The sequence below is a fragment of the Carettochelys insculpta genome, chromosome 8 (assembly GCF_033958435.1).
Source record: "Carettochelys insculpta isolate YL-2023 chromosome 8, ASM3395843v1, whole genome shotgun sequence".
Classification (NCBI taxonomy): Eukaryota; Metazoa; Chordata; order Testudines; family Carettochelyidae; genus Carettochelys; species Carettochelys insculpta.
The window spans coordinates 23,439,816-23,454,583 of NC_134144.1; the positions used below are offsets into that span (position 1 = coordinate 23,439,816).

The 14,768-nt window shown below is 41.2% G+C and overlaps 1 protein-coding gene across 8 annotated transcripts in view; it reads left to right on the top strand.

Annotated features, from left to right (window-relative positions):
• CALCRL (calcitonin receptor like receptor) overlaps positions 1–14,768 on the top strand; it is a 113,354-nt gene that overhangs the window by 24,975 nt on the left and 73,611 nt on the right. For 4 of the 8 annotated variants that reach the window (XM_075002019.1, XM_075002015.1, XM_075002017.1 and 1 more), the window contains exon 2: positions 2,003–2,057. The exons of 3 other annotated variants lie outside the window; for them this stretch is intronic. The gene's annotated coding sequence lies outside the window, so the exon portion shown is untranslated. Of the gene's footprint in view, positions 1–2,002; positions 2,058–3,126; positions 3,210–14,768 lie in introns of all 8 variants that reach the window. One more of the 8 variants, XM_075002023.1, reaches the window with a different exon arrangement.

The window sequence follows — 14,768 nt, forward strand, 5'->3', positions numbered from 1 at the left end:
TAGTTCAGCCCCCTGCCTAAAGCAGGATCAACCCCAACTAAATCGTCCCAGCCATGACTATGTCAAGCTGGGACATAAAAGCTTCTAGGGATAGAGATTCCACCACCTCCCTTGATAACACATTCCAGTGCTTCACCACCCTCCTGGTGAAACAGTTTTTCCTAATATCCTACCTACACCTCTCCTTGTCTAACTTCAGACCATTGCTCTTTGTTCTGCCCTGTGTCACCACTGAGAACAGTCTCTCTCCATCCTCTTTAGAGTCTCCAGTCAGGAAGTTGAAGGCTGCCATCAAATAACCCCTCAGTCTTCTCTTCCACAAACTAAATAAGCCCAAATCTCTTAGCTTCTCCTCCAAGCTCATGTACTCTAGCCTCTTAATCCTTTTTCTTACCCTCTGCTGAACCCGCTCCAACGTCTCCACATCCTTTCTATACTAGGGGGCAGTACTGGATGAAATACTCCAGATGTGACCTCACCAGTGCTGAGTTGAGGGGAATAATAACTTCTCTAGATCTGCTGGAAATACTTCTCCTAATGTACCCCAATGTGCCATTAGCCTTTTTGGCTACATGGGCACACTGTTGACTCCTATCCAGCTTGTCATCCACCATAATCCCCAGGTCCTTTTCTGCTGCACTGGTACCTAGCCTGTAATAGTGCTTGGGATTCTTCCATCCCAAATGCAGGATTCTGCACTTGTCCTTGTTGAACCTCATCACATTTCTTTTTGGCCAAACCTCCAGTTTGCCAAGGTCTCTCTGGACCCTATCCCTGCCCTCCAATGTATCTACCTGAACCCCTAGCTTAGTAAATTTGCTGAGGATGCAGTCCATCCCCTCATCCAGGACATTAATAAAGATGTTGAACAGTTCTGGCCCTACAACCTATCCTTGGGGCACTCCACTTGAAACTGGCCACCAGCCAGACATTGAGCTATTGACCATTACTGGTTGCCCGTTCATCAAGCCAGCTCTCTATCCATCTTACAGTCCAGGCATACAAATAATACTTCCTTAACTTATGAGCAAAAATGCTGTGGGAGACTGTATCAGAAGCTTTGCTAAATTCAACGTATTTCACATCCATTGACTTTCCCATGTCCACAGAGCCTGTCACGTCATCATAGAAGCTAATCAGATTGGTCAGGCACGACTTGCCCTTGGTGAATCCATGTTGACTACCCTTGATTGCTTTCCTCTCTTCCAAGTTCTGTAAATGGATTCCTTGAGGATCCCCTCCGTGATTTTTCCAGGGGCTGGGGTAAGGCTGACTGGTCTGTAGCTATCTGGATTGTCTATCTTTCCTTTTTTAAAGATGGGCACTCCATTTGCCTTTTTTTCAGTCATCCCACATGTCTCCCTATCTCCACACGTTTTCACAGATAATGGCCAAAATCTCTGCAATGACATCTGCCAATTCCCTCAGTATCCTTGGATGCATTAAATCTGGACCCATAGATTTGTGTACCACTAGCTTTTCTAATTAGCTCTTAGCCTGTTCTTTCCCCACCAACGGCTGCCCATCTCCTTCCCATATTGCATTGCTTAGTGCCATAGTTTGGGATCTGATCTTGTCCGTGAAGATTGAGGCAACAAAAGCGTTGAGTACTTCAACTTTTCCTGAATCATCTGTCGCTAGGTTACCTCCCTCATCCAGTAATGGCCCCACACCCTCTTTGATTATCCTTCTATTGTTAACATGCCTATAGAAACCCTTCTTGTTACCCTTCAGATTCCTTGCTAGCTGCAATTCCAATTATGCTTTTGCTTCCCTGATTACTTCCCGGCATTCTCCAGCAATATATTTATACTCCTCCTTAGTCAGCTATCCAAGTTTCCACTTCTTATATGAATGCTTTTTGAGTTTGAGCTCACCAAGGATTTCTCTGCGAAGCCAAACTGGTTGCTTACGATGTTTGCTTTTCTTACTGTACGTCGGGATGGTTTGTTCCTGTGCCAGTTCTTCTGAATGCATTTCCCCTTCATGTCTGTTTCCCTAGGGATCCTGCTCACCAGTTGTTTCAGGGAGTCAAAGTCTGCTCTTCTGAAATCAAGGTAGGTCAAAAGTCCACCCTGAAGGGTTGAACAGTTACTTGAGCCTGGGGGTTAATGAGTTGGGGGTCCACTAAGGATTGTTGTATTGCAGACACCTGTGCTCCAGTGTCTCTCAGTGCAACAACCTTCTTCCTACCCACACTCTCAGTTTCCCTTTACTCTGGGGTATCTGGGAGGCATCTGAGCCTGAGGACTCTGAGTGAGACTCTAGTGCAATGAACTGTACACTGTTGGTGTTCTTCACATGCCCTGGCTTATTGCATTTTAAACAACGTCCAACTTGTGTGTCATTGGAGCGAGGTGGGTGGTTGGAGGATGGAGGGGTGGGATGAGAAAGTGGCTCTGGTGAATGGGGTCCTTCCTTGTAAGGTGGGTTCCTGTATTGCCCCCTAAACCGCTAGGAATGTTGTTTCGATGGTATATATTCAACCATTTGGTGCCAATCTTCCCCGCCTCTCCTGTGGATTTAGGATCTTTGTTTAGGATGTACATTTGGATCTCAGGAGTAACACCCTCTAAGAACTGTTCCAGTTTTACCAGGAAAAATAGCTCTTCCCAAGTTGTACCCTTTGCTCCTTTTACCCAGTCCTCTCTGGTTGTCAGTATTGTAGGAATGTCAGGCAAAGGGCAGGTCTGCTCTCCATTTTAGGGCTCTGAACCGGTGACAAGCCTTGTTGGGGTTGAACCCTATTCAAATATTGGCTTCCTGTTTAAAGAGGTTATAATCATTCATGCTTTCTATAGGCATTTTAGTGGCTTCTCCATTTAAGGGCCCAGTGATTTGGGATTTTATCTCTAACATGTTCTGCTCAGGGCGGAATATTGTACCCTTGACAGGCTCTCTCAAAATTTATGAAGAATTCATCTATATTATCTCTCACCTGGTACATCGGGAATTTTCTCAGGTGCTGAACCATGCTTGGAGTTGGGGCAGGTGGTATACATGGAGGATTCTGGCCTTAAGTTTTTTCAGTTCAGTTTCTGCCCACTTTGCTTCTAGTACTACTTCTACATGCTCTATCTCCACCTCTGTGCATTTCATTTCTGCTCCCACTTATCTCATCTCTAGGAAGAACTCCATCTCCTCCTTAGTGAGCTTGACGGCCTGCCTTCAAGGCAGCCTCCCATCCTAAGGCTCCTTGACTGAGAGAGGTAGGGTAGTTCACCCTGTTCTTTCCCTCCATTGGGCTACTTCCCACTGCCCCCTCCAACTCAAACACCAGTCTGTCCTTCCTGGATTTGGACATTGACTTAGGTCTGGGGTTGTCCTTGTCTTTGGGAAGATCAATTGCCCTAGGATTATTTTGCCCAAATGGAAATGCATGCACTGGGCTGCTTCCTGCTGTACTCTAACCTAGCTATCCAGCTGCCCTGAAAGCTAGAAAAAAGAATAAACTGTTTGGTATGGACTCTCTGGCTTGCAGCTGAAACCTCTGTGTTTGCCTGTTCCCCCGCAGGCAGCAACAGAAAAAAAAATCTCATAACTCCCAAACAGCAAAACAAAGAAAAATAGTTGACTTTTAAAATCCTGAGGTTTGTGTTCCTAGTTCAAAATGATCCCATCAGTGCTGCCATCATATCAAGGCTCCTTCCCCATTGGCACTCCAAGTGCAGAAAGTGGAATCCGCAAAAACTTAAAAACACCTTGCCAAAACACAGGCTTTACTTGAAAACTTCCCAAGGTTGCAGATCCCCTGGATCCTGCCGCCACCCAGGAGAAACAGTCCTTAATCCAGGAAGATACACCTGGGATTATCTTCTGAGGGCCACCCCAAGCTCTTAACTAGGGTGACCATATCTCTCATGGCCACATATGGGACGGGGGGTGTTTCCCCCTCCCCCTTTCCCAAGCCTCGGGGGAAGTGGCAGGGCCGGAGCAGCTTCCCCAGCCTCTTCCCCGAGCCTCTGATGAAGTGGGTCTTTGCCCACAAAACTTTTGCTCTGATAAATCTGTTCATCTATAAGATGCCACAGGCCTTCTCGTTGTTTTTGTAGACACAGACTGACACAGCTCCCCCTCTGGTATTTGACAAAATAAATGTTTACTATTTAAATTTTTATCTCATGTATTTGATTTTTATGTTTGAAAAGAAATCCTTCAAAAATGAATGCACATTCCTTAGATTCTTCTCTTTTTAAGCACCTGAAGTCTCCTGTCAGTGCTGGCTTGTGCTAGTATAAGACAATGCAGCGTTCTCTCTCTCTCTCTCCCTCTCTCTCTCTCTCTCTCTCTCTCTCTCTCTCTAAATATATATTTTTTTCTAACAAGTCTACCACATGTATATAGTGTAGCTGTAAAATGGCCAAACTTTCCAAAGTTTCCAATAAACCAAAGCAAACTTCTCAGCCTGTTTTATGCACACACAGGCTGGCCTCCCATTCTTCCCTCCCCCACTCACACTGATTTTTTGGTATCTTGGCTCCAGTACAAATTGCTATATGAAACCAATTAATCTCATCCATGGGAACATATGTTTCTGATTTGCTAGCAGTGACATGATGTTTTCAGGCATCAGAATATAATTTGGACATTATACATAATTCAGTTCATGCCCTTAGTTATCTAAAAGGATTCTAGCCTATGTCACAGCATTTGGCCTCCTGTATCAGATCATTGATTAGTCAAGTCTAGTATTCTTTCTCTGACCTGTACAGGATACTTTATAAGAAGGCATTTAAAATAAGTCCCCTGAACGTGAGCTGCTGTTCTTGTCGTGCTTTACAGGAGAGGGAAAAATACCTTCCTGACACATACAGGCATTTACTTTGTGCCCGGAAGCCCAATATTGAATTAATTTTTATCTTGTCATGCATAGCTTCAAAAGTGACTAATGCTCCTAAAATTATCCAGATCTTTTCAAAGCAGCTCCAGTATTAGTCTGAAAGTCCTGATGGGGAAATGAGTCTTATAGGCTGATGATATGATATGCTAGATAAAGTTATTTTTAAGTTTGCTAGTCTATAATTGTTGACTTCCTGCTTTGGGGCTAGCACAGACAGAAGGGCACATTCAGATTTTATATAAAACCTCAGTCAAAATCCCTCTAGATTATTTTCGCTTTTTGCCTGCAGTTTAATCATCCCCATTTTAGAAGCGTCTCGTCATAAGGTAAGTCATGTCCATCTCTAGTGCTTAATGTGTGTCGGTGCTGAGCTTGGGTTCCTCCGAGCTTGGCAGTTCATAGACCAGACATCTCTGGACTTGCTGCATCAGTTATGGATGTAAGTAATTGCTTGAGTCCTGGCACCTAAGTGCTTCAGCCCTGGCACGCCTTTCATTACAAACTAAGAACCGCCCATCCCTGAGAAGCTAGGCCTTTTCAGATTTTGCAACATCTCTCTGATGGTGCTAGGACAAAACTAGAACAATGTGAACATTTGAGGGCATATCATTTTGCAATGTAGGACCCAAGTCGTGATTCTTTGCTCATTTGCACCAGCCTTACACTGTCGCCACTGACTTCAGTAAATTAGCTTCCATTTTAAGTGAGTGTAAGTGAGAAAAGAATCAGGATCATAATGTTGTTATATAATGTATTCTGTATTTTCAATTTGTAATGCATTCAGCATGGTAGATTCAACACTATACAATTTTGGAAGGCACTATGGTTCCCCGTCCTTCTCAATGCAAGGCTGTACCTGAAAGCCATATGAGAGTCATAGATGAAAAGTTTAAATAGGTTTTGCCAGTGCATGTAGAGAGTAATTAATCAACTTGAATTTTATTTGCACCGTGCTACCCAGTTTCTCTGTGCAGTCTCCTTGGCGTATATTATAATGGTCCATTAATTTGTACTTATCAAAATATTGTAGTGTCCTCAGCAAAATACATCAACAAAATTTTCATTTTATCCTCCAAAACATTAGTAAACAGCACTGGTCTCTGTCAATCCAACTATTAACGTGTCTGGACTCTGTGAAGAGACATGTTCCAGGAATCTGTGCTTTCTGTTTAACTAGCTGATTGGTCAGAAAACTTTCACTGTTTACCAGTGTTCAATTAAATAAAGTCCTGCAACACTGTTAATTTTCATTGCCCATGATTTGGTTTTCTTACAGTTTAGTGGAGTTTTCACACGATCATATCTATTCTTTCCATATTAACATCATATCTACCACATAGATTCAAACAAGTAAAATATTCATACTATAACCAAAGCTGAATGAACACGGATAATGTTTAAAATAGAAACTGCAGAAAAATCTTAAATTTAACCTTCTTCAAAGACCAGTTGTTCATCAAAGAACAAATTGATGACAAATTTACTATTTAAATATTTATAGTCTGCAATGTTGGAAACTATATAAAACTCTTTGGCTACATCTACACTAGCCCAAATCTTCAAAATGGCCATTTCCAAGATTACTAATGCGGAGCTGAAATACATATTCAGTGCATCATTAGCATGCTGTCGGCCGCGGCTCTTCGAAATTGCTACTTTTCGCTGCCGCGCGGCTTATCCAGACAGGGTTCCTTTTTGAAAGGACCCTGGGAACTTAGGAATAAGGGAATTTTGAGGTCCCCAGGGTCCTTTTGAAAAGGAGCCCCATCTAGACAGGCCACGCAGCAGCGAAAAGCGGCAGTTTTGAAGAGCCGTGGCTGGCGGCATGCTAATGACGCACTGAATGTGTATTTCAGCATCGCATTAGTAATCTTCAAAATGGCCATTTGCGTGGCCATTTCAAAGATTTGGGCTAATGTAGACATGACCATTGAGACTAAAATAGACATTTTAATAAAACTATAATCTGGACTAGCGTTCTTGTTAATTACTCATTTTGACAGAATGAACTCTAATAACCTGAATGAAAAATTATTACAATCCTTGCACATCCATTGCATGACAATGATGCCAAGTGCTGTGTGATTCAAACCAAATGCCTATAGAAAACCTGATAAAGGAAACATGTTGTGTAGTGGATCTGAACATCACTGGTATGCTTGGATTCATGCTATGTAATCAGACTGGAAAGAAAAAAAGGGACAGGGAGAAAAAGAGAGATTCTAAGACTTAGCTGGGTACTTTGGCCATGACAGAAATCCACAGTTAAATCTTAAAAATCTAAATTAACAGCCTAAGGCGTCCTTAATTTTTATATCGTAACTTTTGCAGGAGTGATCACCTCTTAGAATTGTTGGGCACTACTATTTGCTTAAATGAATGACAGAATTTGTAGTGGAAATAATAATAGATTTAATATGTGCTCCTTTTAATTTGAACAAATAGAACAGTGGGAAAATTGCGTGTGTGATATTGCATGTTCTGCTCACAGATAGAAGGTATGCTTTGAGAACATGGCTCACAATAAGATGCCCGCAGTAAGACTCTGAATAACAGAATCCTGAAGTCCAAAACTCCAAAAGCAGCCTTTGAGCAAGAAAATTTTTGGTTGGTCCTGTGGAATGTTGCAGACAAATCCAGAAGAATGAAGAATGATAACAAATTCTAGGATGTGGGAGCAACTACAATGTTAAAAATGGTCATTTCTATTAAGAAACTAAGACAGAGCACACAACCAGCAGCTTCCTATGTCATAATATTACAGAATAGAAAGAATATGAGTTAGATCAACACTATTTTGCCGATTTAATGATTAAGAAGGATAGAGAAATGTAACTTCGTAATGAGATTTTAAGATAACTTATAGGCTCTGTTACATTTTAAAGTTTTCCAAGCTAATATGTATGACCTGGATAAAGTGATTATAATACGGAAAGTTTCTTATTGTACTGTATAGTTGTGAAATGTAAGTGGTTATGCCTGTGAAAAGAAAAATTGACAGTTGTACAGCAAGAATAGGCGTTTTTGTACTCATTGGACAGTAGCATTTTATGAATTTTGCAGTCTTCAAGGTAACACTTATTTAAGTGTATTGAGTTGTTTGTTTTAGAAAATCATGTTTATGAAATAAAATTGTATTTTTGGTTTGATAGAGATAATGCCTGTCACAATTAAAGTAATACGTTACAGAGAAATAATGCAGACTCTACATAGGCAAACAACATCCAGTGCACAACTGTTCTGAGATAGAAGTCACCCAGTTCTGGGTGTGTGAAACTGTTTGAATTCTGAAGCTATCCCTTGCCTCCTGCAAAAAAATCCAGCTTTAAGAGACACTAGAGATACACAAAAAACCCTTGGACCAGAGCCAATCCTCATGTAGTAATGAAGATGCACTCTCTTACAGTGGGTCTGCCTTTGACCACTTCATTTTACACATAATTACGCTTTTTGTGTAATGAGGAACACTTTATTTTAGAGGACTTTTATTTTGCACTCAGAAACGTGTAGGCTCCAGTCTGGAATTCCATCCTAATTTTCTGTTTAGTTTAATCTAGTATGTTGGTGCTTCCCCTTGGTTTTTCTGTTGTGTGTGCATGTGTGGTGGTTTGTTGTTTTTCACATATGTTGCAAGTTTGGGTCTATGGAGGCTTATCTTTTGTAAACTATTGTGTGGGTGAGAAAAATGTGTAAAGGCTGTCCATGTAAGATTATAATTTCAGTGCTGCTATTTTTAGGACTGTCTGCCGAAGCCAAGCAGTGTCAATTGCAATCCTACCAACACGCAAGAAGCTCAAGGGAAGTTGATACTTTAGGGAAAAAGCTAATGTATGTTGCAAAAGGATTTCATGCTGTCCTCTTTTATTCTGTACTTAATGGCAATATGACTGAATGGTCATTTTCACACTATGTAGCTGCAGTTATTGTTATTTCTTGAAAAAATAATTCTATATTATTTTTGTATTTGACAGTGGCTTTGGTACATAATGGTAAAAGATTAATAATGGGACAAATTAAATGCAGATATAACAGTTGTTTTAATACGTTACAGTTGCTGGAAAACTACATGACTTTTGTTTCCAGTGCTCTCCCAGCTGTCTTCTGAGCTCTAACAATCCTCCAGTGATGTTGTTTCAGTCATTTTACTAGGCTCAAGCTCAGGGTTTTCATGTTTTTCTGGCACTCCTTGATGCTTCTCTGAAAATTTTCACATGTTCTTCTGCCTTTCTCTGTTTCCAATTTCCAATTTCTATGGTTCTTTCTGTGACTCAGCCGTCAACCACGAAGCTTTCTTTTGCTCCTTTTTGTCTCTGCTTCACTTCCATGTTATTCCAATTCTCCTCTGTGTGCTTCACGCTCTTCTACTTCCTTTAGTAAAACCAACCACAGAACCAAAAAAAAAAATTGAAATAGTTTTTCTTTATCAAAAATTTCCTTTTGATAAACATGTTGTCAGTGGTGACCTCTAGTGTAGCCTTCGTAGTGCTTCAGTGAAATAATTTCATGGAACCACTTCTGGCAAGAGGGCTTGTACATTCAGGCGCATAGACTCTGATCCTGATAACACTTGTACATGTGAGCATGTGTCCATTGACAAGACAGACATGCAAAGTTACTCAAGTGTAAGTCTCAGAGGGTGTTGGAAGTTTTAATCTATAGCTCCAAAAACATCATGCAGTTCCATGGCACCTTAGAGTCTAGGACGTTTATTAGGGCACAAGCTTTTGTGGATGAAGTGGATAAAGTGGGTTTTACGCATGTAAGCTCATCCCCTAATACATTTCCTAGTCTCTAAGGTGCCACAGAACTGCTCTTTGTTTTTCAAGTGTAGGTATGTGCAGTGGCCTTAGTTGGCGTGGATGAATTTAGCTGTGACTCTTTGAAAGATCTGGCAAAATAGAGTGTGACTTACTTTAGTTGTAATGTTTTCAAATGCTCATGTGTCATGGTAGAAGTTAACTGTAAAAAAATAATGCTTTCAAATGAACAAATTATCAGGATATGCTAGGTAGGTCCTTTTCCACTGAGCCACCACCTTTGGCAGATGTATATTGTTTGGACAGTGAAGCTGGAAATGGCTATAATTTAAAGAGCTATAATTAGGCTCTGAAGTTAACACCCCTCTCAGTGCTATTGTTTTATTCTGGCTGCAGAGATTTAACAAATCCTCAGTACATTGGGACAACATGAACACTTGACCCTAACTGGAAAGGCTTTATAGGGCATGAACAGTTTGATTCAGAGACTTCAAAATCTAAAGGAAGACTTTAAAATGCAGTCTGTGGGGATTTGGAGTGGGATGGTCGCGGCGCGTAGATATCTGTGTTAGAATAATCTGAGGATCTTCCCTGGGGAATTATGGACACTCAACTGAAATGTGAATTAGAAATAATACATCTATTTAGATTATGACTAATTCCAGTTGACACAATATTCCCAACCTGAAACATTCAAAAATCACTCAAGAATACCCTGAAAATTGGGTTTTAAACCAATTAGAGGTTTAAAAATTTAATACATTTGGCATTCTGTTTATTTTCTTCTGAGTTTGTATCTTTAGATTGCATTTGGATCACATTATTAAACTTCTCTCTGTAGCCAGGAGGTCTGGACGTTTTATTTAAATGAAAGCTGAGAGTCTAATGCAATGTTTCCAAGAGTTGGCATTTAGTAAAACCATAGGTTTTGTGCAAATCCGTATAAAATCACAAGACTTTGTGACATGCTTGATAGATTATTGTAGCTAGATCCATTTGATGGATTCCAGCATGTTGCAGATTCACTACCAGGGTGTTATACAAGCAGAATATTGTGCTAGAAAGCTAATGAGAAGTTACAGCCGACACAGAATGAGAAGTTCTCCTTGCCTAGTGGGGAGGATTATAGGGAGATGCATGCATTAGGGATGTAATGATCAAACTGGCTGATGAAATGGACTTCATAATTACTTCTAAGTGCAATTCAAAACACTAATGCTGTTTTTAAAGCCCTTTGTAGTGTGGGGTCCCAGCACTCTAAAAATCTACATGAATTATAGTAATAATTGTGGTCAGTTGATCTGAACCTTTGGGAGTCAATGGCAGAATGCTTTCAGTAGAACATGATTTTGCTCTTGAATTCACTTCTCTCGTTGACCTAATGTAGGCTGAGCCTATGGATATTCAGAATATGATGTCAAGTCCCCCTCTTTATTTAAGTACATTGGTTTTTAATAGGTTAATTTTGTTTGGTATCAGTACCTTCCTAAGTACTTAGGGTTAATTGAAATTTTACACGAGTCAAATATTCATATTGATTTACTGATGACAGTCCTTGAGTTAAAGCTACCTAATTGCTGATTGTATATATTTACATTTACATATTATTAAGGATGGAAAGTACAATACATCCCACTTTTGTCTCTGAACTCTCATGGCATCTGCTCCCTGTTCCAGACCTTGACAATTACGACGTGGAGTTGTTTCTGGAGCTCTGACCCACCTTCTTTGAAGACTTCAACTAGTTCAGTTGCCTTGCTGCACTCAATCTCTTTGATGGCAGCTTGGACCTCACTCAGGGTAGGAGGAGTTGCACAATTGTCCCTCAGTGGCTGCTGAGAGATTTGATGATGGGATTCTAGTACCGCAGTGGGCAGGTGGTTCAAGAGCTCATTATAGTGCTTTCTCCAGCTAGAAGCAATTGCTTCATTGTCTTTCAAGATCTGGCTACCATTCTTTGATCACAGGGGGTTGAGTCCATGGTTTCTTGGTCCATAAACAGTTTTCGTGGCATTGAAGAAAGCTCTTGTATCATTGATGTCTGCAAGACACTGGAGATCTCACATCTTCTCAGGCCATCATTCTTTTTTCACTGTTTTTGTCTTTTATTGGACTTCTGCCTTGACCTTGGCATGCATTTCTCTCTTCCTTGTGCAGTGGATGTCACTTTGCTAGGCCCTAAAGGCTTTCCTTTTCACTGCAGTCAAGCACTCAATTTCCACGTCGTTCTCATCAAACCAGTCCTGATATTTCCTGGACTGGTAGCAATGGTTTCTCCACAGGCTTCAGTGATGGTATTTGTCAATTGATACCAGTGTTCTTCCGCATCTTCAGGGTGTACTGTCAGCAGTTTCCTTTGGAGTGCTATCTGGGAAGTCACTTCATCTGATGGGTCCTTTTAGGCTTTGTACATTGCTCTTTCGTCAGATCAGTTTCCTCTGAGTTCTCTGTTTGGTGACAATTCTAATTGCCATCATGCCTCAAATAAGGTGATGATTGGTCCAGCAGTCATCAGCTGTAGTCATTTCATGTGTGAGAAGGACATCACATCGATGCCAAGTGCAGACAGTGGCATAGTCAATGAGGTGGCCAGTGCTTCAATTGAGGATGTTGCCATGAGGTCTTAAATATGTTTTTTCTGGCAGAAGAGGGTGTTTGTGATGATGAGCTCATGTTCTTTACATTTCATGAGAAGGAGCACTCCATTGGAGTTCCTATTGCCAACTGCCTTTTTCCCAATGGTAGTCTGCCAGGAGTCTGAGTTTCTTCCAATCCTGGCACTGAAATACCCCAAGAGAGTAATCTTGTTTTCTTTGGGACTGTATTCCAAGACTGTGTCAAATTGGGTATAGATCTTCTCCTTCACCATCTAGAGTTGGTGCATAAGCACTCACAACAGTTGCCTTTTGGTTTTTGCCAGCTTCAAGCAGAGAGTCATGAGATTCTCATTGATGCCGACATGGACTTCAGATAGGATCTTTGTCAGTTCATTCTTGATTGCAAATCCTGCTCCATGAATTATTTTTTCTTCCTTTTGTGGTTCCTTTTCAGAAAAAGGACTACCCTCTGCCTGCTTCTCTTAGCTGTCCTTCTTGTCTATGCGTTTCTGCCAGGGCAGCTATATTGGTGTCAGATCATCACAGCTCACCAGTAATAATTGCTGTGCATCTTTCAGGTTGCCCATTGTATGGGTTGTCCATTAGTGTCTGCATATTCCATGTTCCACAATGTGCCATTTGATTTTAACTGCATAGGGGTGAATCCACTGGACATGATTATCCAGTCAGGGGGGTTGAGGTGGGCTATGTTTAAGGCACCTTTTCTAGCCCATTCCCCCTGTGGGGTGAGCAGAGCAGATCCTAAATAGGCCGCCTCAGTCATGGATGTAACAGCTGGATGGTTCTACCACCTCAGTCCTTGAAATGGAATGACTGATGCTTATGTGCTGGTCCAGACTTCCAGGTTTCACAATCCTGCTTCTGTTGCCATTTGCCGGTCACCATAGGGCTCAAGTTCAGGAGAGTAGTTTATAGGAAGACACCTGTGCATGAGTTCTTTTAACATAGGGGGTACTATCGTAATGCAGCCACCACATGATCCTTGATAGACAGAAGGCCCAACTCCTCTTGGGATGGTATCCACAATGATTGGAAGTCTCCTGTCCTCTGCAGCCTTCATCTGCCTTCATGGCCGTTGTAGCATTACCCTTGCTATCCTCCTCCTGTTCTACCATTGAGGACTTTTAGGATTGTTCTTCATCTGGATTCTTCCCATCCCACTGACCTTGCCATCATGGGTGACCCTACCAGGAGTATATGACTTCCTACAGCATCACTCTTGGGTTTATTGGAACATGCAAGGCCACTCACCAGGACAGGAAGATGATCCAGAGAGCGGGGTAAATCTTTAATTAGTTCATAAACATCAGCATCATCATGTACTTCACCCAAGCAAGTTTGGCATAAGCTCTTCACCAGAAATAATTTTTGGGAGAGTTTTTTTTAAGTTTCCACCCACATGCAATAAAAGTTGGGTGATGTAGTTTCTGTGGACTCTAGCAATGTCAAACCCATTGATGATGGAAATATTGTGGTAATGGTAAAGCTTCTCCCATTGCTTGGAATATTATTATTTTGTGTTGTTTTTGTTTGTTGCGGAAGACATAAATATTCTCTGCCAAACTAACTGCTGTGAATAAATATGTCAATAAAAATAATTTCAAATTTCACAGCTCTTTTGGATAACAGGATACACGTATTGAGCTCTGAGCAGAGCAGTTGTTAAGGGGCACAGATCCAGACCCTCAAAACAAAGCAGACCTTTAACAAGGCTGTGTTTCATGGCTTACCTTTTAGAGAAAGACAGGTCAAACCTCAATTGCAGAAGGAAGATGGAAAACACCCGGGCCAAGTGATTAGTGTTTTGGTATGTCAGTTATTGGCTGTCCAAAATGACACACCTTCTAAAGTGGCCTACCTTGCAAAGGCTAGGAGCTCAGAACCTTCTGAAAGCCAATCCCTGGTACAGAGCCTCAAGCTGGTGCCCAAAAATTGAATCACCCCAAATCATATTTGAAAATGTTTCCTATTGTTTGCTGGTTGCCATAATTAGGTAGAAACATGTGACTTCTCCATGTGAAAAGTTTCTGTCCATCTAGGCTGCTATGTGACTCTCAGTGTCATTTTAGCACTGCCAACCAGCTGGATAAAATGTATTCAAACCTCCACATTTTTCTGTCTCTTTTCTTGCCATCTGCAGAAAATGGATTTTGTTTCTTCTGGGGTTTTGTTTTTTGTTTTGTCTCGTTGCTTTAATTTTTATTAACCAGGCTAAAGAAGTGGATTTTCTAATGCCCCATGCTCTGTTATTGAACCCTGCAGAGATACTTTCAGATGGGCTGGTCCAAGGGATCAGTCAGCTAGTTCTAAAGGAACTTGAATCCTTCACTTATTTCCCTGAGCCAAATGCAAATAGAATGAGTTTGAATATTTAGATTTATTTGGAGCTGTACTCTGTGCTTCAGGCCATGGACTGTAACCTTCAGATAGTGAGTATACTATTGTACGATGACTGTCATGTCCTCACTAGTCCTGCTAAGATACTATATTGAAACCTAAACACCCTTGGGCTTCTCCACGTCAGGGGTCACCCATGCTACATTTTGTTGTGGA